Source organism: Enhydra lutris, unplaced genomic scaffold, assembly GCF_002288905.1.
Source record: "Enhydra lutris kenyoni isolate GAN:26980312 unplaced genomic scaffold, ASM228890v2 scaffoldscaffold21, whole genome shotgun sequence".
NCBI classification, from domain to species: domain Eukaryota; kingdom Metazoa; phylum Chordata; class Mammalia; order Carnivora; family Mustelidae; genus Enhydra; species Enhydra lutris.
In genome coordinates, this window is record NW_019154105.1 from 12,531,272 (window position 1) to 12,556,548 (window position 25,277).

A 25,277-nucleotide genomic window follows, 5' to 3' on the forward strand; every position below is an offset into this window, starting at 1 on the left:
CAGTCCTTTAAAAAGATTCACCTGGTGGCTTCCACGCTCATTCTACCCTTTGATAATGGCAGTAAAGTCTCACTTGTGGGTTGGATAATAGAGGACACGCTCCCTAAAGGAACTTACTGAACTTTCGCTCTCTCCTATTGAGAGGGAAGGAAGGGGCTGCCATACCTACCAGGGAGGGAGTCATCACCTTGTAGGCCGAAGAGGCCCATTAGGAGGAGCACCTGATCCCCTGAAGCAGAGTCTGGTGTCCAGAGTCTGATGACTGGTTCTTGTGGCCTAGAAGGATGCCCAGGGTGGATGGGAGATGCAGCTCCAAAGCCCAGAGTGAGTGCTGCCTCAGCTGGGTGTGTGCAGCAGTGGCACCTGGAGGTAGCCTCAGTGCTAGTAGTGGGCTGTCATGGAGTGGGCTGCCCCCAGACTTGTTCCGGTCCTCGGCAACCCAGCCCAGGCCCCCTGGACCCTGTGGACTACGACACAGCGGGAATGAACAGCCTAGCCCCCCAAGTGCTGTATGGCTGGCAGCGCTCGGCCAACCCAGTCTTTACAACTCCAGCCTGGCTATGTGCCTCAGTTCACCCAAAGGCTTACATGCCCTATATGGTGCTTAGCGAGACGCCGCTATTTCTAGTCTGCGACTGGGGCATGGGGCTGATTGCACAGATGACGGCACATTCGCTACCTGGTGTACATCTCCTGTGTGCTAGCCACATGGCCTCTGCTGTGGGCCACTGTTCTGAGCTTAGAGGGTCCAATCACAGCCCACCACTCCTTCAGTGGGCCTTGCCACGGCTTCGTATTCCGCCAAGCACCTCCAGCAAAGACTGGTGACCAGCCGTGCAGATAAATGTCTGGGTACTTGGTGCCATTACTGAGATCCTTGCTGTCTGCAAGCTCTGAAAGGGTTCATGGATCACCGCAGGCCTGGGCCTCTCTTGACATGGCAGCCTGCTCTTCTCTGATGCCTTCAGAGGACACTGCTGCTGTATTGAGCTGCGAAGCCACAGTCCCACATGCGGCTTGCAGGGAGTGGCGCACTGCGAAGCTCTCTATGGCTCCTGAGCCATGGCTAACATATACTTAAGGTCAGCACGTTGTCTAGTAAGACATTTTTCGGTTTTTATTTCTACTTCAAGTGGTAGAATATATCCTACAGAAGTAAGTGTTTAAAATGTAAATTGTTTTACTTATCTGTGAAGTGGTCATTACAGTAAATATTCTTAATTAATGCCAGAGTGAGATAATTACTACTTAGAAAGCTAAAGAAACCACCTTTATATTCTGTCGATTTCTCTTATAAACGGTTGATTTTTTTTTTTTTAAATTAGCTTCAGGGTCCATCTTATGTTGAACACATATAACACTTTATTTTAGGGCGAGAACCCCAAGTACAATACTGAATTGAGGTGGAATAGTGACCATTCTAAATTCCTTCATAATCTCAGTGAAAACCTTTGACTGTTTCACCAATATTCCCTGATATTGCCTTACTGTAGTAAATAAATATAAATATTTAGAATATTTATTCTATCAAATTAAGGAAATTCCCTTCCGCTAAAAAAGAAAAGAAAAAGAATGTGAGAAACTGTTTTTATGAAGTATAATGGAGAATGACGCTTTCAAATAAAAATTTTTTAAAAGATTTTATTTATTTACTTGATAGAGAGAGAGATCACAAGTAGGCAGAGAGAGAAGAGGAAGCAGTATCCCCACCGAGCAGAGAGCCCAATGTGGGGCTCCATCCCAGGAACCCAAGATCATGACCACAGCCGAAGGCAGAGGCTCAACGCAGTGAACCACCCAGGCACCCTCAAATAAAATTTAAACATACTGTTTAACCATGCATTTCTACCTCTAGGAATCAGTCATGTAGAAATACACATGCATATGACAGCATATTCCCAGACGTACCTAAATATCTATCAAACATACTTCCAATGAAAGACATAATGTATACAGTAATTACACAGAAGATTTTGTTACAGGCAATATTGTTGCTAAATGAACAAGTTCCAGAAAAAACACAAGCATGATACTCTCTTTTAGAAATAAAATAAAATACATGTAAATTTGTACAAACACAAAAGAAACATTCTGAAAGAACACCCAGAACATCAAATGATGGTAATTTAGACATTTATAGATGTCTTCATTTTTTGACATTTTACAACATGGTTTTCATGTATTAATTATACTGAATAAAAAAATCTGCTAATGAAATAAACATATGATTTCAATATAACAAGTTCCAAGATTTTGCTATTGTGCTATCAGGTCAGTAATGTCATTCAGAATACTGGAATTGACCAAAATCTGATATACCATTTATTGTTACAAATTTGGGCCCCTTTTTCATGTTTAAGAAATCTTTCATCTAAAATATTTAGTAATAAATATATTAGAATGTTTATTAAAAATTTCAATACATGTGAAGATCTAAATGCACAATTCTTAATGATTTTACTGTGTTTCAAATGTGAATATTTCATGAATTTTACAGTAGCTTAGTGACCTCTGCTGGCTGGCTTCCAAAAGATTATAGAGTGATGGACATTGGGGAGGGTATGTGCTATGATGAGTGCTGTGACTTCTGTTAGACTTATGAATCACAGATTATTACCCCTGAAACAATAACACATTATATGTTAATAAAAGGATTATTTTATGGTAATTTTAAAACATGACTACAGATAGCAGCAACTTGAGTATTCCCTAATTATCACTCGAAGTGTGAATGAAGATCCTTTGGATGATTACATCCCAGCCATTATATAACTGTAACCCACTGAGAAACCCAAGAATCAATGCAAAGAACCTACTGCCTGAGCCCAGCTGACACCCAGAACTATGAGAGATAATAATAAAAAGATTATTGATGTTGTAGCCCCCTACATATGGGGACAGGTTGTTCTGAAGAGAAAGAACTGAGGAATGACATTTCTACATTTATAAAAAATTATACATATATGAAAATATCACAACTAAGAAATATCTAAAAAAATGGGAGCTACAAATGTTACATTTTGAAAATAACTGTAGCTTAGAATGCACACAGCATACACCAGAAACACTCCCCGAAGCACTAGGCCCTGGACAGTATAGACCTCTTCTTAATATAGCCATTACTTTCAGGAGCAGGAAGCAAAACAGGATTTCCTATCACAGAGAAAACAGAGACCTATAGAGAATGTCAAGACAGAGAAATTCACCCTAAAAGTAAAAACAATAAGACATCACAGGCAGGGATCTAATCAACATAAATAAAAGTAATATGCCTGAATTGGAATTTAAATCAACTATCATAAAGATACTAGCTGGGATCACGAAAAGCATACAGGATACCAGTGAGTCCCTTACAACACAGATAAGAGCTAGTCAGACCAAAGGGGAGGGGGACAGAAAAAGTAAAAGGCTCTAAATACAATGCAAAACCACCTGGATGTAATGACCACAAGGATGGAAGTGTCAGAAGAATGACTAAGTGATATAGAAGATAAAATTATGGAAAATAATGAAGCTGAAAAGAATAGGGAAAGAAAAATATTGGACATGAATGTAGACTTTGGGAACTCAGTGACTGCAGAAAGTGTAGTAACATTCGAATCATAGGAATCCCAAAGAAGAAGAAAGGGGAAAGGGGGCAGAAGGTTTATTTGAGTAAAGTTTAGCTCAAAATTTCCTTAATCTGAGGAAGGAAGCAGACATCCGAATCCAAGAGGCACAGAGAAAACCCAACAAAATCAACAAAATCAGGCCAACACCAAGACTTACTGTAATACTATTTGCAAAATATAAAGATAGGGAAAGAATTCTGATAGCAGTGAGGGACAGGTATCCCTAAACTACAAGTGAAAACAAATCAATTATCAGTAGATTTCCACAGAAACTTGTCAGACCAAAAGAGAGTGGCATGATATATTAAACAAACTGAATGGAACAATATGCAGCCAAGAATAATTTATCCAGCAAGACTGTCATTCAGAATAAGAGAGATAAAGATTTTCCAGGACTCCCAAAAACTAAAGGAGTTTGTGACCACTACACTAGCCCTGCAAGAAAAAATAAAAGGGACTCTTTGAGTGGGAGAGAAAGACCAAAAGTGACAAGATTAGAATGGAACAGAGAAAATCGCAGGAAACAATGAAAAAAAAAGTAATAAAATAACACTGAATACATATCTATCAATAATTACTCTGAATGTGGATGGACTAAAATTGTAAGACAAGACCCATCTGTAATCTGCCTACAAGAAACTCTTTTTAGACCTAAAGACACCTGCAGATTGAAAGTGAGGGAATGGAGGAATATTAAACATGCAAATGAATGAAAAAACAAAAACAAAAACAAAAAATAGGGAAGTAATACATATGAGACTAATGATATTTTAAAGATTTTTACTTATTTATTTGACAGATGGAGATGACAATTAGGTAGAGAAGCAGGCAGAGAGAGAGGAGGAAGCAAGCTCCCTGGGGAGCAGAGAGCCTGATGCGGGGCTTGATCCCAGGACCCTTGGATCAGGACCTGGACCGAACGCAGAGGCTTTAACCCACTGAGCCACCCCGGCGCCTCCACAAATGAGATTTTAAACCAAAGATTGTAACAAGGGATGAAGAAGGGCATTATATCATAATAAAGGGGACTATCCAACAAGAGGATCTAACAATTGTAAATATTTATGCCCCCAACTTAGAAGACCAAAATACATAAAACAACTAATAACAGACATAAAGGAACTCATTGATAATAAAGCAATAACAGTAGGGGTCTTTAACATCCCACTCACAATAATGGACAAGTCGCCTCAGCAAAAGCTCAACAAGGAAACAATGGCTTTGAATGACACACTGGACCAGATAGACTTAACAGATACATTCAAAACATTTCATCCTAAAGCACCAGAATACATATTCATTTCAAGTGCACATGGGACATTCTGCAGAAAAGATCACATACTAGGTCACAAATCAGGCCTCAAGAAGTACAAAAAGATTGAGATCTTTTCTGACCCCAATACTAGGAAACATGAAGTCAACCCCAAGAAAAAATTTGAAAAGACCACGAGTGCATGGACGTTATAGAGCATGCTACTAAGGAAAGGATGGGTCAAAGAGGAAATTAAAGAAGACATTTTAGATGGAAAAAAATGAAAATGAAAATATAAAAGTCAAATACCTTTGGGATGCAGTAAAAGCAGTCATAAGAGGGAAGTATATTGCAACACACGTCTACCTCAAGAAGCAAGAAAAGTCTCAAACACACAACTTAACCTTACACCTAATGGAGATAGAAAAAGAAGAGCATATAAATCCTAGAGCCAGCAGAAGAAAGGAAATAATGATTAGAGCAGACATAAATAATATAGAAAAAAAACAGATCAATGAAAATAAGGGCTGATTCTTTGAAAGAATTAATATAATTAATAAACCAGTAGCCAAATTTATCAAAAAAGGAGAGAAAGGACCCAAATAAATAAAATCACAAATGAAAGGGGAAGGATACAATCAACACCACAGAAATACAAACAATAATAAGAACACATTATGAAAAATTATATGCCAACTAGTTAGGCAATCTGGAAGAAATGGATAAATTCCTAGAAACATACAAACTACCAAAACTGAAAAAGGAAGAAGTAGAATATTTGAAGAGACCCATAACCAGGAAAGAAATTGAATCCTAATCAAAACTCTCCCAACAAACAAAAGCCAGGGCCAGATGGCTCCCCAGGGGAATTCTACCAGACATTTAAAGAGTTAATACCTATTCATTTCAAAATGTTCCAAAATAGAAATGTAAGGAAAACTTCCAAACTCATTTTACAAGGCAAACATTACCTCGATTCCAAAACCAGACAAAGACACTACCAAAAAGGAGAAATACAGGTCAATACCCCTGATGAACATGGATGTAAAACTTCTCAACAAGATACTAGTAAATCAAATCCAATAGCACATTAACAGATTTAGTTCCCATGATCAAATGAGATTTATTCCTTGGGCTGCAGGGGTCGCATGATATTTTGAAATCAATCAATATGATACACAACATATGATCCTCTTAATAGATACAAAAAAAAAGCATTTGACAGAATACAGCAACCATTCTTCAAACTTCAACAAATTAGATACAGATGGAACATAACTCAACATCATAAACCTCATAGACAAAAGACCTACAGCTAATATCTTCAATAGGAAAAAACTGAGAGATTTTCCCCTAGGGTCAGGAGCATAACACAGATGTCCACTCTAACCACTGTTGTTCAACATAGTACTAGAAGCCCTAGCCTCAACAATCAGTAAACAAAAAGAAATAAAAGGCATCCAAATTGGCAAGGATAAATTCAGACTTTCACTCTTTGCAGATGAGCTGATACTCTACGGAGAAAACACAAAAGACTCTACCAAAAATTTGCTGGAACTGATACATGAATTCAGCAAAGTTGCAGGATATAAAATCAATGTACAGAAATCTGTTGCACTTCTATTCACCAATAATGAAGCATTTGGAAGAAAAATCAAGGAATCAATTACATTTATAAGTGCACCAAAATCTATAACATACCTAAGAATAAATCTAATCAAATGAGTGAAAGATGTGTACTCTGAAAACCATAGAACACTCATGAAAGAAATTGAGGAACTGAAGGATGTGTGAAGAACTTACACAACTCAACACCAAAAACAACAACAAAAGTAATCCAGTTAAAAAGTGGGCAGAAGACATAAACAGACATTTTTCCAAAGAAGACATATAGAAGGCTAATAGTCTCATGAAAAGATGCTCAACATCACTCACCATCAGGAAATATGAATCAAAACTATGATGAGATATTACCTCACAACTGTTAGAATGCTAAAATCAATAACATGGAAACAACAGGTGCTGGCAAGGATGTGAAGAAAGGGGAACCCTCTTGCACTGTTGATGGAAATGCAAACTGGGGAAGCCTCTCTGGAAAACAGTATGGAGATTCCTCAGAAAGTTAAAAATAGAACTACCCTATGATCCAGGGATTGCTTTACTAGATACTCACCCAAAGAACACAAAAATACTGATTTGAAGGGACACACACCACTATGTATATAGCAACATTATCAACAATAACCAAATAATGGAAAGAGTCAAAATGTTCATTGATTGATGAATGGATAAAGAAGAGATGGTTCATGTATACAATGGAATATTACTCAGCCATAAAAACGAATGAAATCTTGCCTTTTGCAACGACAAGGATGGAGCTAGAGAGTAGTATGCTAAGCGAAGTAAGTCAGACAAAGACAAATACCATATGATTTCACTCATATGAGGAATTTAAGAAACATAAGAGATTAACATAGGGAAAGGAATAAAAAAGAGAGAGAGAGAGAGACAGGCAAACCAGACAACAGAATCTTAACTACAGAAGACAAACTGAGGGTTACGAGGGGAGGTGGGTAGGGAATTGGTTAAATGGGTGATGGGCATTAAGGAGGGCTCTTGATGTGATGAGCACCAGGTGTTGTATGGAAGTGGTGAATCACTAAATTCTACGCCTGAAACTAATATTATACTCTATGTTAACTAACTGGGAATTTAAATAAAAACTTGGAAGAAAAGATCAACAAGGACCTATAGCATTTGAAATATGACCCACTCTTTCATCACACACTCAACTCATTGTAACAGAAACTCCAATGCTAGTAGATGCAGATAAGATGAACTATTAAATAGACTCAAGATGAAAATGAAAATCTGAATAGGCCTAACACAAAAATAGATTGAATCTGCAATCAAAAAACTACCTAGAAAGTAAAGATCATGCCCAAATGACTTCACTGATAATTCTAAGAATTTAAAGTATTAATATCAGTTCTTCAAAAAGATCTTCCAAATAATAGAAAAGGAGTAAACATTTGCCAACATATTCAATAAGGCCCTGATATTACCAATACATATGGACATCACTAGAAAACACTACAGACCAATATTTCTTATGAATATAGATTCAACAGTCCTCAACAAATGCTAGTTAGCCAATTGCAAGGATATACAAAAGGAATTATACACCAAGAAAAACTGGGATTTATCCCAGGAATGCAAGTGTTGCCTTAACAACTGAAAAATCAATTATTACTATACTCCATACCAATAGAATGAAAAACAAAACCTGCATGGTTATCTCAATAAATGCAGAAAATTGTTACAAAATTCAATACCCTCGTGATAAAAATACTCAGTAAACCAGTAATAGAAGGGAACTTCCTCAAACCCATAAAAGGCATCTACAAAAAACCCACAGCTGACATCATACTTTCTGCTTAAGACTAAATGCTTTCTTCCCAAGATAAGGAACAAGATTATGACATCCATTCTCACCCTTTCAGCATCGTACCGAAGGTTCAAACCTAAACAACTAACTAGGCAAGAACATAAAATAAAGAAATCCACATTGGATAGGAAGACATAGCACTATTTAAATGGGCAGATGTCATGATCTTATAGAGGGAAAAACTCTGGAAAATATATAATACACAAATGCAATAAACAATCTAAAATGAAATTAAGAATCCCACTACAATACCATCAAAAGAACAATATATTTCATAAATTGAACAAGAAAGTGCAAAATGTATACCATGGAAACTACAAAACATTGCAGGAAGATACTTTAAATTTTCTAAACAAAAGGAAGGCCTCTCATATCCATGGATTTAAACAGCATTCTTGTAATAGCAATTCTTCAATTGATATACAGCTCTACAAAATCTCTATCAAAACCCCAGCTGACTCTTTTACATGAATTGACAAGTCAGTCTTAAAATTCATATAGGTATATTAAAGGACCTAAAAAAAATAGTCCAACAATCTCTAAATTGGAAGAATTACACTGGTTTTAAAAATAATTACACTACACTGGGTGTTGTATGTAAGTGATGAATCATTAAATCCTACATGGGAAACTATTATACTGTATGTTAACTAACTGGAATTTAAATAAAAACTTGGAAGAAAAAAAATTCTACATGACAGCAATCAAGAGAGTGTGACTTGGGCATACAGATAAGTATATGGATCAATAGAATAGATTTTAGAACCAGAAATAGTCTTACACAGTGATGGCCAGTTCATTTTTGAAAAGGGAATAAACACTCTTTTATTTTTAATTTTTTAAAAAAATTTTATTTATTTAATTGACAGAGATCACAAGTAGGCAGAGAGGAAGGCAGGGGGATGGGGGAAGCAGGCTCCCTCCTAAGCAGAGAGTCCAACGCAGGGCTTGATCGCAGGACCCTGAGATCATGACCTGAGCTGAAGCCAGAGGCTTTAACCCACTGAGCCACCCAGGTGCCCCTGAACACTCTTTTAAATAAATTCTTCTGGAAAAACTGATTATCCATATGTAAAAGAATGAAGTTGGACACCCTACATCAAACCAGATGCAAAAATTACTCAAAATGAATCAAATATCTATATGTAAGACTAGAACTATACAACTTTTAAGGAAAAAAACATAGGGTTAAAACTGAGATCTTGGATTTGGCAATGCTTGTTTAGATATGGTACCAAAAGCACAAGCAACCAAATCAAAAATAGAGAAATTGGATGTTATCAAAATTTAAAACTTCTATTCTATAAAGGACGCCACAAAGAAAGTGAAAAGACAATCCACAGAATTGAGTATGTATTTGCAAATTATATCTCTCATTAGGGATTTATATCAGGCTATATGAAAACCTACAATTGAACAATAAGACAATTGAGTTTTTTAAAATTAACACAAGATACCAATAATGAGTCAAAAGATTGTCAGTATTCAAAAAGCTCTTAACACAGAAACTCCAGAGCCAGACAGGTGAATTGTGCCAAACATTTAAAAAGTGACTACCAAGCCTCAAACTCTTCCAAAATGTCAAAGAAGAAGACACATTTTCACTCTTTCTATGAAGCCAACGTTACCTTAATACCAAAACCAGACAAAAGAATACACTGACATTCCTGATGAATATAGATGCAAAAGTTCTCAACAAAATATCAGCAATCTGAATTCAAGAACACATTAAAAGAATTATACACCATGACCACTGGGAATTATCTCTGGATGTAAGGATAGTTCAACATATACAAATCAATAAATGCAATTCTTCACATCACAAAGAAAAGATAAAAATCACTCAGTTGATGATCTCAATACATGCTGAAAAAGCATTTGACAAAATACATGTTTTTTGATAAAAAAACCTATAGCAGATTGAGTATAGAAGGAATGTACCTCAACATAAGAAAAGCTATTTGTGGTAAATCCACTGCTAACATTATAATCAATGGAGAGAAACTGAAAGGGTTTTCTCTGTGATCGAATATAAGACAAGGTTGCCCATTCTCACTACTCCTATTCAACAGAGTACTGCAAGTACTCACTAGAGCAATGAAGCCAGCCAAAGAAATAAAAGGCATCCAAATTGAGAATGAAGAAGCAACATTATCACTATTTGCTGATAACATGATCTTAAAAATAGAAAATCAAAAAAAGGTCATGAAAACACTTTTGGAATTAAGCAATGATTCCAGTAAAGTGGCAGGTTATAAAATCAACTGTTTAAAAAAAGAAGAGCAAATTGGTCATTCTCAAGGGAGGGGAGGTGGAGGCATCTGGGAAAAGTAACTCATATCCCCACAAGCATGACTACAATGAGATATGAGTTCATCCCCACAGGCATGACTATAATCAAAGAGATAAATAATAAGTGGTGGCAAGATACAGAAAATTGAAACCACTGAAGGTTACAGGTGGGAATTGTTTCACATTGTTCCAGTCATCAAACGTAGAGTTACCATATGACCCAACAATTCTGCTTCTAGATATAAATGGAAGAGAAAGAAAACATGCCCACACAAACCATTTACATCTACCTTTTACATCTGAAGTTTTCCACTTGCCTTAAAAACAGTTTATATAACCTATTTACTTTGAGATGTAGGAGTTATATTTTAACTTCCTGATTGATTTCTCCTTTGATATAAATACAAGTAATGACAACAGAGAAGTGGAATTTGAAAAGAAGCAGAATGTCTATGGAACAGATTTCAGTTCTGCTACTGCTATAGCTGAGTTGCTACTTCAGCTCTAGGAGTTGTGGAAAGGTGCTGCTCTGACCCACAGAATATAGCCACTGGATCCATATAAAGAAAATCTTGGTCGAACTTGTCCAGAGAGGTCATGAAGTGACTGTTCTGTCATCTTCAGCTTCTGTTCTTATTTACCCCAACAAAAAATCTCCTCTTAAATCTGAGATATGCCCTTCATCTTTAAGTAAAAATGATACTGAGGTTTCTATGATGCAACTGGTCAATAAATGGATATATATGGTCTACCAAAATATACATTTTGGACTGTTTTTCACTAATGCAAGGAGCCGTTTGGAAACGTTCTCACTGTCTTGAGAAACTCTGCAAAGATGCAGAGTTTAGGGTGCCCGGGTGACTCTGTTGCTTGAGCAATTGCCTTCAGCTCAGGTCATGATTCTGGAGTCCTGGTATCAAGTCTTGCATTAGGAGTTCCTGCTCAGCAGGGGGTCTGCTTCTCCCTCTGCCCTTCCCCCTCTCATGCTCACTCATTCTCATTCTCTCTCTCTCAAATAAATAATAAAATCTTTTTTAAAAAAGGTGCAGAGTTTAAACAAGAAATTATGACAAAACTATAAGAATCAAGGTTTGATGTCATTCTTGCAGATGCCATTGGACCCTGTGGTATGCTGCTGGCTAACCTACTTAAAATATCTTTAGTGCACAGTCTTTGCTTCTCTCCTTCTCTTTGAAAAGTATAGAGGTGGATTTCCTTTCACTCAATCTTAAGTACCTGTTACCAAGTCAGAATTAAGTGAGCAAATGACATTCATGGAGAGAGTAGAAAGTATGATATATGTGCTTTATTTTGACTTTTGGATCCAAACATTTAATGAGAAGAGTTGGAATCAGTTTTACAGTGAAGTACTAGGTAAGTCATGTTTTTAACTGGTAGCATGAAGTCTTAATTCTAAGCGGCTCAGAAGGCAACTTTGTATAAAGTTAAAGGAAATTGTCTTTTATAAGTTAAATGATGAAAACATAAAATGATCTGTCAATCTCACAAGTATTATGGAATGCTTAAATTATAAGGTCAGTTAAAACCCTGTGGTCCATTGCTAATACAGAACACTCCAAGTATAAACCACAGATTGAAGCACTGAGGAGTTCTTTAAGCAATCACGTATTTGTTCTTGCTCATTTGTTTGTAACAGGCTTTATCTTAAGGAGGAGTTTTATGTCCACAGCGATATTAAATAGAGATTCACCTTAAATGCCCTGTCCCCTCACAACCATCACTCCCTGTATTATCAACATCTCCCAGCAGAGGAAGACATGTGTTACAACTGATTAAACTATATGGACAGATCATTATCCTCCAAAGTCCATAGTTCGTGTAAAGGTTCCTTCCTGGGGTTGTACATTTGATAAGTCTGGACAAATGAGTAATGCTATGTATTCACCACTACAGTGCTGTACAGAGTAGTTTCAGTACCCTAAAAATTCTCTATGCTCTTTCTAGTCATTCTACATATAAATTTTACCACACTTTTTTTTTATGGAAGGCATTAGAAATTTCATGAACTATCTTTATCAAAGCAGACATTTAGACTTAAGATTTACATATTTCTAGCACAACTATCTATGGAGCATTAAAGGAAATTATTTCCCCCTTATTTAGTTTCCTTTAAAAATTAAACTGTTTTGCCATATTATTTGAAGGCCCCTTCACAATTGAAAGGTTGTGAGGCTCTATCCCGGACTCAGGAACCTATAATTTGAAGTTACTAATGGTTTCATGTTCCTTAACTAAATACTTACAAACCTTGTTGAAGTATGGACACACACGTTATTAGTCTAAATTTTTTTCAAAATTACACCTCTCCATCAAAGAAAAAATGAGCCAAAATGAAGGGTGAACATATCTATTTCCATACTTTGTGATAATTTCCAGCTACTTTTGCAAATATTTTTATTTAATGCACAAATATTATTAAACTCTTAACATAAATCTGATAGAGTAAGAGCCATACTCTCAAAAACTTCACAATGTTTTTGGAAAATCTGGGATCAAATGGCTTGCTAAATTATAAGAATCTAGACCATAGCACTCCGGGAGAAAGTGTTTCCATGAGTGTGGTAGGATTAATTGATTGAGGAGTTGAAATCAGTTTTTACATTTGCATTCATTACTTTTGCAGCTGCACAGAGTAAACAAATGCATGTTAAATATTGTAGTGGCTTAAATTTAAAAATTATTAATGATTGGGGTGCCTGGGTGGCTCAGTGGGTTAAAGACTCTGCCTTTGGCTCGGGTCATGACAGGGTCCTGGGATGGAGCCCCACACTGGACTCTCTGCTCAGCAGGGAGCCTACTTCCTCCTCTCTCTCTGCCTGCTTCTTTGCCTACTTGTGATCTCTATCTGTCAAATAAATAAATAAGAAATTTTTAAAAAGTTATTAATGATTATTAATGAGTGGATGTGATTAGAGATGAATGTCTATCGTGCTTTTTCTTTTGTATCTATTTTTATGAACAATATATATATTTACATATTTTAATTTACAAACCACAAGCACTTTTTTTTAACTTTTTTTGGTTTTATCTCATTTCATTTCATTTCATTTTAATTTTTTTAAGTTAACATATATTATTAGCTCCAGGGGTACAGGTCTGTGAATTGTCAGGCTTACACACTTCACAGCACACACCATAGCACATACCCTCCCCAATGTCCATAACCCAACCACCCTCTCCCTATGCCCCTCCCCCCAGCAAACCTTGGTTTGTTTGGTGAGGTTAAGAGTCTCTTATAGTTTATCTCCCTCACAATTCCATCTTGTTTCATTTTTTCATTCCCTACCCACAAAATCCCCACATTGCATTTCAAATTCCACATATCAGGGAGATCATATAATTGTCTTGCTCTGATTGACTTATATCGCTCAGCATAATACCCTATAGTTCCATTCATGTCATTGCAAATGGCAAGATTTCTTTTCGTGGCTGTATAGTATTCCATTGTATATATGTACCACATTTTCTTTATCCATTCATCTTTTGATGGACATCTAGGTTCTTTCCATAGTTTGCCTATTGTGGATATTCCTGCTATAAATTAATTCAGGTGCATGTGCCCCACTGGATCACTACATTTGTATCTTAAGGGTAAACACCCATTAGTGCTATTGCTGGGTCATAGGGTAGCTCTATTTTCAACTTTCTGAGGAACCTCCATGCTGTTTTCCATAGTGGCTGTATCAGCTTGCTTTCTCACCAACAGTGTAGGAGGGTTCCCCTTTGTCCACATCCTCACCAGTGTCTGTCATTTCCTGACTTGTTAATTTTAGTCCTTCTGACTGGTGTGAGGTGGTATCTCATTGTGCTTTTGATTTGTATTTCCCTGATGCGAGGGATGTGGAGCACTTTTTCATGTGTCATTTGGCCATCTGGATGTCTTCTTTGCAGAAATGTCTGTTCATGTCCTCTGCCCATTTCTTGATTGAATTGTTATTTGAGTGTTGAGTTTGATAAGTTCTTTAGAGATTTTGGATACTACCCCTCTATCTGATATGTCGTTTGCAAATATCTTCTCCCATTCTGTTGGTTGTCTTTTGGTTTTGTTGGTTGTCTTTTGGTTTTGCTGTGCAAAAGGGTTTGATCTTGATCAAGTCCACTTTTGGTTTGTTTCCCTTGCTTTTCATGATGTTTTTAGGAAGAGGTTGCTGCGGCTGAGGTCAAAGATGTTGCTGCCTGTGTTTTCCTCAAGGACTTTAATGGATTCCTTCCTCACATGGAGGTCTTTTATCCATTTTGCGTCTATTTTTGTTTGTGGTGTAAGGAAATGGTCCAGTTTCATTCTTCTGCATGTGGCTGTCCAATTTTCCCAATGCCATTTGTTGAAGAGACTGTTTTTTTGTTTGTTTTCCATTGGCTATTCTCTCTTGCTTTGTCAAAGATTAGTTGACCGTAGAGATGAGGATCTATTTCTGGGCTCTCTATTCTGTTCCATTGATCTATGTGTCTGTTTTTGTGCCAGTACCTTACTGTATTGATGATGACAGCTTTGTCATAGAGCTTGAAGTATGGAATTGTGATGCCACCATCTCTGGCTTTCTTTTTCAACATTCCTCTGGCTATTTAGGGTCTTTTCTGGTTCCATATAAATTTTAGGGTTATTTGTTTCATTTATTTGAAAAAAAATTGATGGTATTTTAATAGGGATTGTGTTAAATGTGTAGAATGTTTTAGGTAGCATAGACCTTTTCACAAAATTTGTTCTTCCAATCCATGAGCATGGAACATTTTTCCATTTCTTTGTGTCCTCCTCAATTTCTTTCAAGAGTACTTTATAGTTTTCTGAGTACACAAAATTTACCTCTTTGGTTAGGTTTATTCCTAGGTATCATATGATTTTGGGAACAATTGTAAATGGGACTGACTCCTTAATTTCTCTTTCTTCTTTCTTGTTTTTGGTGCATAGAAATACAACTGATTTCTGTGTATTGATTTTATATCCCAACACTTTACTGAATTCCTGTACAAGTTCTAGCAGAATTGGCGTGGAGTCTTTTGGATTTTCCACAAAAGTATCATATTATCTGCAAAGAGTGATAGTTTGATTTCTTTTTGTTGTCTGATTGCTGAGGCTATGACTTCTACCACTTTATCGAATAGCAATGGTGTTAATGGACATCCCTGCCCTGTTCCTGACCTTAGCGGTAAAGCTCTCAGTTTTTCTCCATTGAGAATGATATTTGCTGTGGGTTTTTCATAGATGGCTTTGATGATATTAAGGTATGTACCCTCTATCCCTACACTGTGAAGAGTTTTGATCAAGATAGGATGCTGTACTTTGTCAGTGCTTTTTCAGTATCTATTGAGTAGATGATATGGTTCTTGTTCTTTCTTTTATTAATGTTTTGTTATTGGGGCCAATTCCACATTAAAACCTGTTAAACCCCTAGGGCCTGCCTGGGCCTACTTAGCCAGAGTGACTCCATGTTGCCTAGGTAGCCATTTTGTTGTTTAATAAACACCTCAGCAGTTAGTGATATCGGTTCCGGGTAACCGTTGCTAAAACACACACCTAAAATAACGCCAGACAGGTAAAAGACATCCAATCAACCAAAGCCACATACGTAGAGGTCTGTGGTTGTGCCCTATAAAAACTAGCCTGTAAGACCAAGGTAGGTCGCTGTCTTTGGAGGCGGCCCTGGCCGGTCAGTCTGACATCTAATGCTTGGCATAAAATAAAGCTTACACAACTTTCACTTTGTCTCAGTCTCGTCCCCCTGGCCAGTCAGTCTAACTTCTAATGCTTGGCATAGAATAAGGCTTTGCATAATTTTCACTTTGTCTCAGTCTCATTCCTTTGATAAGGGACCCAGCATCTTATCACTTTGATTGATTTGCAGATGTTGAACCAACCTCACAGCCCAGGAATAAATCCCACTTGGTCACACTGAGTAATCTTTTAAGATACTGTTGGAACCAATTGGCTAGTATTTTGGTGAGAATTTTTGCATCTGTGTTCATCAAGGATATTGGTCTGTAATTCCCTTTTTTGATGGGATCTTTATCTAGTTTTGGGATCAAGGTAATGCTGGCTTCATAAAATGAGTTTGGAAGTTTTCCTTCCATTTTTATTTTTTAGAACAGTTTCAGGAGAATAGGAATGAATTCTTCTTAAAGAATTTAAATTTAAATTTTAAAATGTTTTTTTTTTTAAAGATTTTATTTACTTATTTGACAGGGAGAGAGCTCACAAGTAGGCAGAGAGGCAGGCAGAGAGAGAGGAGGAAGCAGGCTCCCCGCTGAGCAGAGAGCCTGATGTGGGGCTCAATCCCAGCACCCTGAAATCATGACCTGAGCTGAAGGCAGAGGCTTAACCCACTAAGCCACCCAGGCACCCTTAAAATGCTTTTTAAATGCATTTTTAACATGCATTTAAAATGCTTGGTAGAATTCCCCTTGGAAGCTGTCTGGCCCTGGGCTCTTATTTGTTGGGAGATGTTTGATGACCACTTCAATCTCCTTACTGGTTATGGGTCTATTCAGGTTGTCTTTCTCTTCCTGGTTCAGTTTCAGTTGTTTATACGTCTCTAGGAATGCATCCATTTCTTTCAGATTGTCAAATTTGCTAGCATTTAGTTGCTCGTAATATGTTCTTATAATTGCTTGTATTTCTTTGGTGTTGGTTGTGATCTCTCTTTCATTCCTGATATTATTAATATAGGTTCTTTCTCTTTTCTTTTGGATAAGTCTGGCCGGGGTTTATCAATCTTATTAGTTGTTTCAAAGAACCAGCTCTTAGTTTCATTGATTTGTTCTATTGTTTTTTTGGTTTCTATTTCATTGATTTCTGCTCTGATCTTTATTGTTTCTCTTTTCCTGCTGGGTTTAGGCTTTCTTTGCTGTACTTTCTCCCATCCCTTTAGGTGTAGGGTTAGGTTGTGTATTTGAGACCTTTCTTGTTTCTTGAGAAAGGCTTGTATCACTATATATTTTCCTCTCAGGACTACCTTTGTTGTGTCCCACAGATTTTGAACAGTTGTGTTTTCATTATCATTTGTTTCCATGATTTTTTAAAATTCTTTAATTTCCTGGTTGACCCGTTCATTCTTTAGGAGGATGCTTTTTAGCCTCCATGTATTTGAGTTTTTTCCAACTTTCCCCTTAGGATTGAGTTCTAGTTTCTGAGCATCATGATCTGAAAATATGCAGGGAATGATCCCAATCTTTTGGTACCAGTTGAGACCTGATTTGTGACCCAGGATGTGATCTATTCTGGAGAATGTTCCATGTGCACTAAAGAATGTGTATGGTGTTGCTTTGGGATGGAATGTGTTGAATATATCTGTGTTGTCCATCTAATCCAGTGTGTCATTTAAGGCCTTTATTTCCTTGTTGATCTTTTGCTTGGATGATCTGTCCATTTCAGTGAGGGAAGTGTTAAGTCCCCTACTATTATTGTACTATTGTCAATGTGTTTCTTTGATTTTGTTATTACTTGGTTTATAGAGTTGGCTGTTCCCATGTTAGAGGCATAGATACTTAAAATTGTTAGATCTTTGAGTATGATATAGTGTCCTTCCTCATCTCTTTTTATAGTCTTTGGCTTAAAATCTAGTTGATCTAAGGACTGCCACCCCAGCTTTCTTTTGATGTCCATTAGCACGGTAAATGGTTTTCCACCCCCTCACTTTAAATATGGAGGTCTCTTTGGTTCTAAAATGAGTTTCTTGTAGATAGTGTATTGATGGGTCTCATTTTTTTATCCATTCTGATACCATGTGTCTTCTGATTGGGGCATTTAGCCCATTAACATTCAGGGTAACTATTGAGAGATATGAATTTAGTGCCATTGTATTGCCTGTAAGGGGACTGTTACTGTATATTTTCTCTGTTCCTTTCTGCTCTACTACTTTTAGGCTCTATCTTTGCTTAGAGGACCCCTTTCAATATTTCTTATAGGGCTGGTTTGGTGTTTACAAATTCTTTTAGTTTTTGTCTTGGAAGCTTTTTATCTCTCCTTATCTCTCCCAATGATAGCCTAGCTGGATGTAGTACCCTTGGCTGCATGTTTTCTCATTTAGTGCTCTAAATATGTTATGCCAGTTCTTTCTGGTCTGACGGGTCTCTGTGAATAAATCTGCTGCCAATCTAATATTTTTACCATTGTATGTTACAGACTTCTTGGCCTGGGCTGCTTTCAGGATTTTCTCCTTGTCACTAAGACTTGTAAATTTTATTATTGGATGATGGGGTGTGGACCTATTCTTATTGATTTTGAGGGGGGTTTATCTGTTCCTCCTGGATTTTGATGCTTGTTCTCTTTGCCACATTAGGGACATTCTCTACAATAATTCTCTCCAATATACCTTCTGCCACCCTCTCTCTTTCTTCTTCTTCTGGAATTCCAATTATTCTATTATTGATTCATCTTATGGTATCACTTATCTCTCAAATTCTCCCCTCGTGGTCCAGTAGTTGTCTCTCTATAGCTCAGCTTCTTTAATCTCCATCATTTGGTCTTCTATATCACTAATTCTTTCTTCTGCCTCATTTGTCCTAGCAGTGAGAGCCTCTACTTTTGATTGCACCCCATTAATAGCTTTTTTAATTTCAGCTTGGTTAGATTTTAGTTCTTTTATTTTTCCAGAACGGGCTGGAAATTTATTTATTTCTCAGACAGGGTTTCTCTAAAATCCTCCATGCCTTTTTTGAGCCCAGCTAGCCCTTTGAGAGTTGTCATTCTGAACTCTAGATCCGACATATTACTAATGTCCGTGCTGATTCAGTCCCTAGCCTTTGGTACTGCCACTTGTTCTTTTTTCTTGTGGTGAGTTTTTCCACCTTGTCATTTTATCCAGATAAGAATATATGAATGAGAGGAAAAAATAGTAAAAGAGTGGCAAAGACCTCAGAGAAATGTATGCTAACCATATCAGAAGAGATCCCATATTGGGGGGGGGAGTAGAAAGGGGGTAAGAAGAAATTTTAAGAAAAAATGTTTTAAACAATTAGAAAAAAAAAATATATATATATATATATATATATATATATAGAATGGAGCCAGCCACTTGATTTTGGGTGTATTTTGGTCTCTTAGAAAAAACTACCTCCCAAAATTGTAAAGAAAGAAAAACTTATATATACACAAAAATAAGGGTAAATATGATTAAGGGATGGAATATGACTGTAAAGATGAAAATTTTTTAAAAATTCAAAAAAAGGAATTGATAAGATAAGTTGGTTGGGAAAAGAAAGTAGAGAGAATTTGCTCAGGCTGGAGACTAGAACAAAGCCCTGTGCTAGATTTAGGGTATATTTTGATCTATTAGAAGAAGTTGTATCCCAAAAATTTTTAGAAGAAATACCCTATATGTATACCAAAAATAAAGTTAGATATAATGAAAGGTAAAATATGACTATAATAATGAAGGTTTAAAAAGGTTTCTTTTTTTAAGAAAGGTATTGTTAAGATAAATGAGTTAAAAACATTAAAAGAGGAAAGAGGAAAAGTTAAAAAATTAGAATAAGAAAAATAATAAAATTTTTTAAAAATTTAAATTTGCAAGATTAAAGAATGATGGGGAGAAAACCATGAATTCCATTCTTTGATTTCACTCATCTGGAATTCTGCTGTTCTTGATCAGTGAGCTTGGTCTTGGCTGGATGTTCTTGTTGATCTTATGGGGGAGGGGCCTATTGTACTGATTCTCAAATGTCTTTATCCAAGGCGGAACTGCACCACCCTTGCCAGGGGCTGGGCAAAGTAATCTGCTCGGGTTCACTCTTGGGAACTTTTGTTCCTGAACACTTTCTGTAGAGCTGTGGAAGATGTGAATGAAAATGGCAGCCTCCCAATCTCCAGCCCAGAGGAACTGAGAGCTCGGCACCCCACTCCTCAGTGCGCCCTCAGAGAAAAGTGCTCAATCACTCCCATCTCCTTGGTCTCCGGCCACGCTCTGAGATCACCTGGCCTGTGACCAAGCGTTTCTGTCTCTGGCACAGAGTCCCATTTGGAGTCCCCAAACCAGCAGATTCCTGCCACTCTGCTCTTTTGGTGGCTCTCCCCAGATCTGCCACTTGTGGGGTCCCTGCTCAAAGAGTAGTGACCTGATTGTGCCATGGATCACAGTTTAAGGTAATCCCAAACTGAGAGCTCTCTCCTCAGCTCTGTCTCTGTAGTCGCCTTCCCTGCTCTAATACCTGTGAGCTCTGCTACACTCAGACAACCCTGATCTTTCTGTGACCCCATGAGACCTGAGACCACATTGTCCATGTGAGGGCTCCTCCCCCACTTAGCCTCTGGAGCAATGTCCCTCAGTGGAGCAGTATTTTAAAAGTTCGAATTTTTTGCTCCATTGCTCCACTGCTTGCAAGGAGCCTGCCCCTCCCCCAGTAGTCTATCTTCCCGTTGCTTCGGATTCACTTCTCTGCACATCCTACCTTTCAGAAAGTGGTCTATTTTCTGTTTCTAGAATTGCTGCTCTTCTTCTCTTCAATCTCCTGGTGGGTTTGTAGGTGTATGGAATGGTTTGATAACTATCTAACTGAACTCCTGCGACCCGACATCCTCTCAGTCTGCTGCTACTCCACCATCTTGATTCCTTCTCCAAGCCACAGGCACTTCTAAACACCTTTAGCTAAATTATTTCAAGCTTCTTTCAGAAAATTACCTGGTATATTCACATTATAATATTCTTGTGTGCACTACCTTTTGCTTGCTTTTTTCCCTTCAGGAAGACCCACTATTTTATCTGAGTTATTGAGAAGAGATGAAATATGGCTCATTGAAGCCTACTCGGATCCTGAATTTTCTCACCCACTCCTACCACATTTTCAATTTATTGGAGGACTCACCCACAAACCTGGCAATCCCTTGCCTACAGTAACCGATTTCTGTATGTTTTGCTTTACTTTTCATTTTCAGTAGAAATGACTCTGCATTCTTTTTTGGTCGATCTGATTACAGTGAGAAAGATATGGGAAGCTGATTTATGCTAACTAAAAATGTAAATATTTCTAATACCATTACAATAATGTGAATTTCATTATCATTGCAAAGTAACATATTATGCCTGGAGACTTTGGGAATAGGGTCAGTTAAGGCCTTCATTATTCAACACACAAGTAAGTATCATTCATTCATTCAAAGAATATTCTGGAAGTGACTAGTTCAGAGGTAAATCCTGGATATTCAGAGAACAGTGTAGACACAATTTCTACCCATACACACCTGACATTCTACTTAGAAAGATAGAATATAAGCAAGTGATAAAAATTATGTGAAAAGTATTATAATATTACAATAAGGAAAGACCACAATACTAAAGAACATTCAGCAGGAATCATAGAAAGTATCTCATATCATTGATACATGAGACCTGAAGAGGAAGGGATGAGGAGAGAGGAAGACTATAAAAAGTCAATCAGGTAGAGTAATAATGACAATTCCTGAGAAGTCTGTTTTGTCTAGTAGAAAGAGGCTGAATAAAGAGGCTAATGATGCTGGACAAGTATGTTATAAACAAATAATTATAAAGCTTCTGAAGGAGCTAATGAAAAGGAGAAAATGTAATGTGAAAAGGGAGAGATATGATCAGATTTCCTTTTTCAAAAAGCACTAAAGATGCCATCACTGGATTGGATTGCAGAGGGGCAAGAATGAAAAAGAGGACCATTTAGGAGGTTGTTGCAAGAGTTCAGGCAACATGATGGAAAAACCAGATGTTAAGGATAAGGCTATGCCTACCCTTTACATTATCAGCCTCATTTTCTTTTCAGTGAAAAAATTATTTAATATCTATAAAATCCTTAAAATGTCTCTGGCACATAGTCAGTGATATAAAAGTAGTATTAACTACTGTCATGATTTTGTTACTATTATGAGTGTTATTAAAAATCTAACATGTGTCTGCCTAATTTGATATGATTCCTCATTGAATAAAAACTAGTTTCCAAAGATAAAGACTGCATTTTCTAGCAAATTTGTAGATATTCTGTGCCATGCATAGCTTGACAATCAGACGAGGAATTTGAAATGCTCACATTTTTTGGTAAGAGTTAAGGCTCTTCACCGGTATTCTAGCTTAAAGAGAAGACAATTCCTCAACAATATTATGTGTCCCCCAACAATATTGGTAGCCAAACCCAAAATTATTTGCCTTCCTTACAGCATTTAAGTAATTCCTCATTTGTGATCCCAGATTTTGACACTTAGAGCATAAAATGGATGTGCTTATTGGAGCAAGGGTTCTCAGCCGTATACCAAGCCTGTATGAAACTTCAGTAAAGATCCCATAGGGAACTTAGTTTCTTGACACCATAATGTCAAAATGATCAAGGAGAAAATGGACATTGCATGTATGATAAGGACCATAAATTCTGCATACTTATTAAATTTCTACCATTTTATCTGAAAACTACCAATAGTTTAAAATTACAAAGTAACGCTGTTAGTATATAGGATGATATTTCTTATAAGAAAAGGAATATATGTTTTAAATTCTTTGTATATCTTTAAGACATTGGCAACAAGCATCCTTTACTAAGCTATTAAATGATCTATTCAGAGATCCTTTTTGTCTACCATTTGATTAGCAGCAACATAAACCTGAGGTCTTATTCAGGGGTTAATTCAATTTCTCTTGATTACAAATTATTTGGGCAACCTATGGAAACTTTCACAAAGGTAAAGCCTGAGATAAGATTAGTGAAAGTTCTATTCAGTCTAAACTATTCTTGGGAGATGTTCCCCTTCACACTAAGAGACAGGGATGATGTCAATAGGAGCAGAACAAGAGAAGGAGGAAGAGAATAAGGAGAAGGATGATTAAATGTATAATCATAATAATTAGTAATAGTAGCTGCTGTTATGACATTGCAAAACAAGACTTGAATCCAAGTCAGTGATTATGAGGCCTGTCCATATTCTTTATTATATAAAATGAAGAGTTCTTACAAACTACTTGCTTTCCATCAATTATGAGGATCCCAGAATACTTCTGTACTATCCTTTTAAGAAATAAGGCATCTGGCAAATTGCAACAAGATTCTCTAAAAATGTTTATACATTTACAGGGTGCCTGGGTGGCTCAGTCGGTTAAGCGGCCACCTCTTGATTTTGGCTCAGTTCATGACCTCAGGGATGTGAGATGGAGCCCCACACTGGGCTCCATGCTGAGAGTGGAGCCTGCTTAAGATTCTCTTTCTCCCTATCCCTTGGCCCCTCCCCCTCACTTCCACACACACACTTTGTTTCTTTCTAAAATAATTTATACATCATAATATACATATATAAAACTATACAGAGAAAAATAATCAAAATGTGCAAAAAACGCATGTGTTTTTCATACCAAGGATATACCTGGATGGAGACCAGAGGTGAATCTGAGTTCTCTTTTTATTCTTTTTCATACTTTTCCAAATGTTCTTCCAATAAGCCTGTGTAATTTTTATGAGGATATCATAGAATGAGAACAGCTAGTCCAAGTCAGTGATGAACCTAAAGAAAGATTATAGGGGACATCTTCTACGCACGGTTGAAGAGAGCTATCAGCCAGGAGCTAATGAAAGAAAACATTGAACATAGGTAACTATAAATGTTGCTATAGGTTGCTGACTCCCAGAGATTATTAGGATGCCCAGTGTCATAGGAGAGTACAGTGATTTTCATGTGAAACTAGTATCATCAGAATGGAATTATACTTTAAAAAAAAAGATTTTATTTATATTTATTTATTATTTATTTATTTTTTAACAGAGAGTCGTGGGGGGTGGGGCAGGGGTGGAGAGGCAGAGGGAGAGAGAGAATCCCAAGCAGACATCCCACTGAGGGCAGAATCCAATGTGGGGGCTGACTTTAGGATACTGAAATCATGACCTGAGCCAAAATCAAGACTCAGACCCTTAACTGACTGAGCTAGCCAGGACACCAAGGTGGAATTAAACTTCTGAATAATTCTCTGGACAATGTATGGTCTGCAAGGTTAAAGTTTAAAAACTTTTTCTTTTCTTTATTCTATATATATATATATATTTTTTTTTTTTTTAAATGCCTTTAAGAGAAGCTAGAAAACAATGAATAGAATGAGAAAGTATACTCTTCATACTGGAAGGATTAATCATTATTTTCCAGAGAGAAAATAACAAATAATGAATTTAAAAGAGAAAGACCAAAAGGAAAAGAATAAAATGAAAAGATAAGTGTAGTTTTGACAAGATATCCAGGAAAATTTTGCTCCTCGTATTTCTTTCTTTTCTTTTCTTTCTTCCTTCCTTCCTTTCTTCCTTTCTCTCATTTTTTTTCTTTTTTCATTCCTTTTCTCTTTCTCTCTCTTTCTTTCTTTCTTTTTTTTTTTTTTTTTGGTAGAAGAGTACATCGAGCAATGAGGAATTATTTTAGTATAGAAAGTAATGAAAATTCTTAAATTGGTAAGGATCTGGGACTACAGGTCAGAATAATTACAAAACAATTCCAATTGAACATGGCTTTACCAAGATTTTATATAGTCTGAACTGAGCTGCTCAGGAGGGTGAGCACAGCTCTGCTGGAGAGAAGCCTGATGTAGCTTTCCCACTGTGGTGCAAGTGCTCCCTGGGGCTCCCACTGTGGTGATAACCAGGGTCCCAGCCCTCACTGCCAGTTACACAAAGCACATTCTAATGAGACATCAATTTTATAAGTAGGATTTCAGGGCAAAAGGTGTTATACATAAAG

The 25,277-nt window shown here is 36.9% G+C and overlaps 1 pseudogene; it reads left to right on the plus strand.

Annotated features, from left to right (window-relative positions):
* The first annotated feature begins 10,408 nt into the window (after positions 1-10,408).
* LOC111148825 overlaps positions 10,409-25,277 on the plus strand; it is a 46,262-nt pseudogene continuing 31,393 nt past the window's right edge.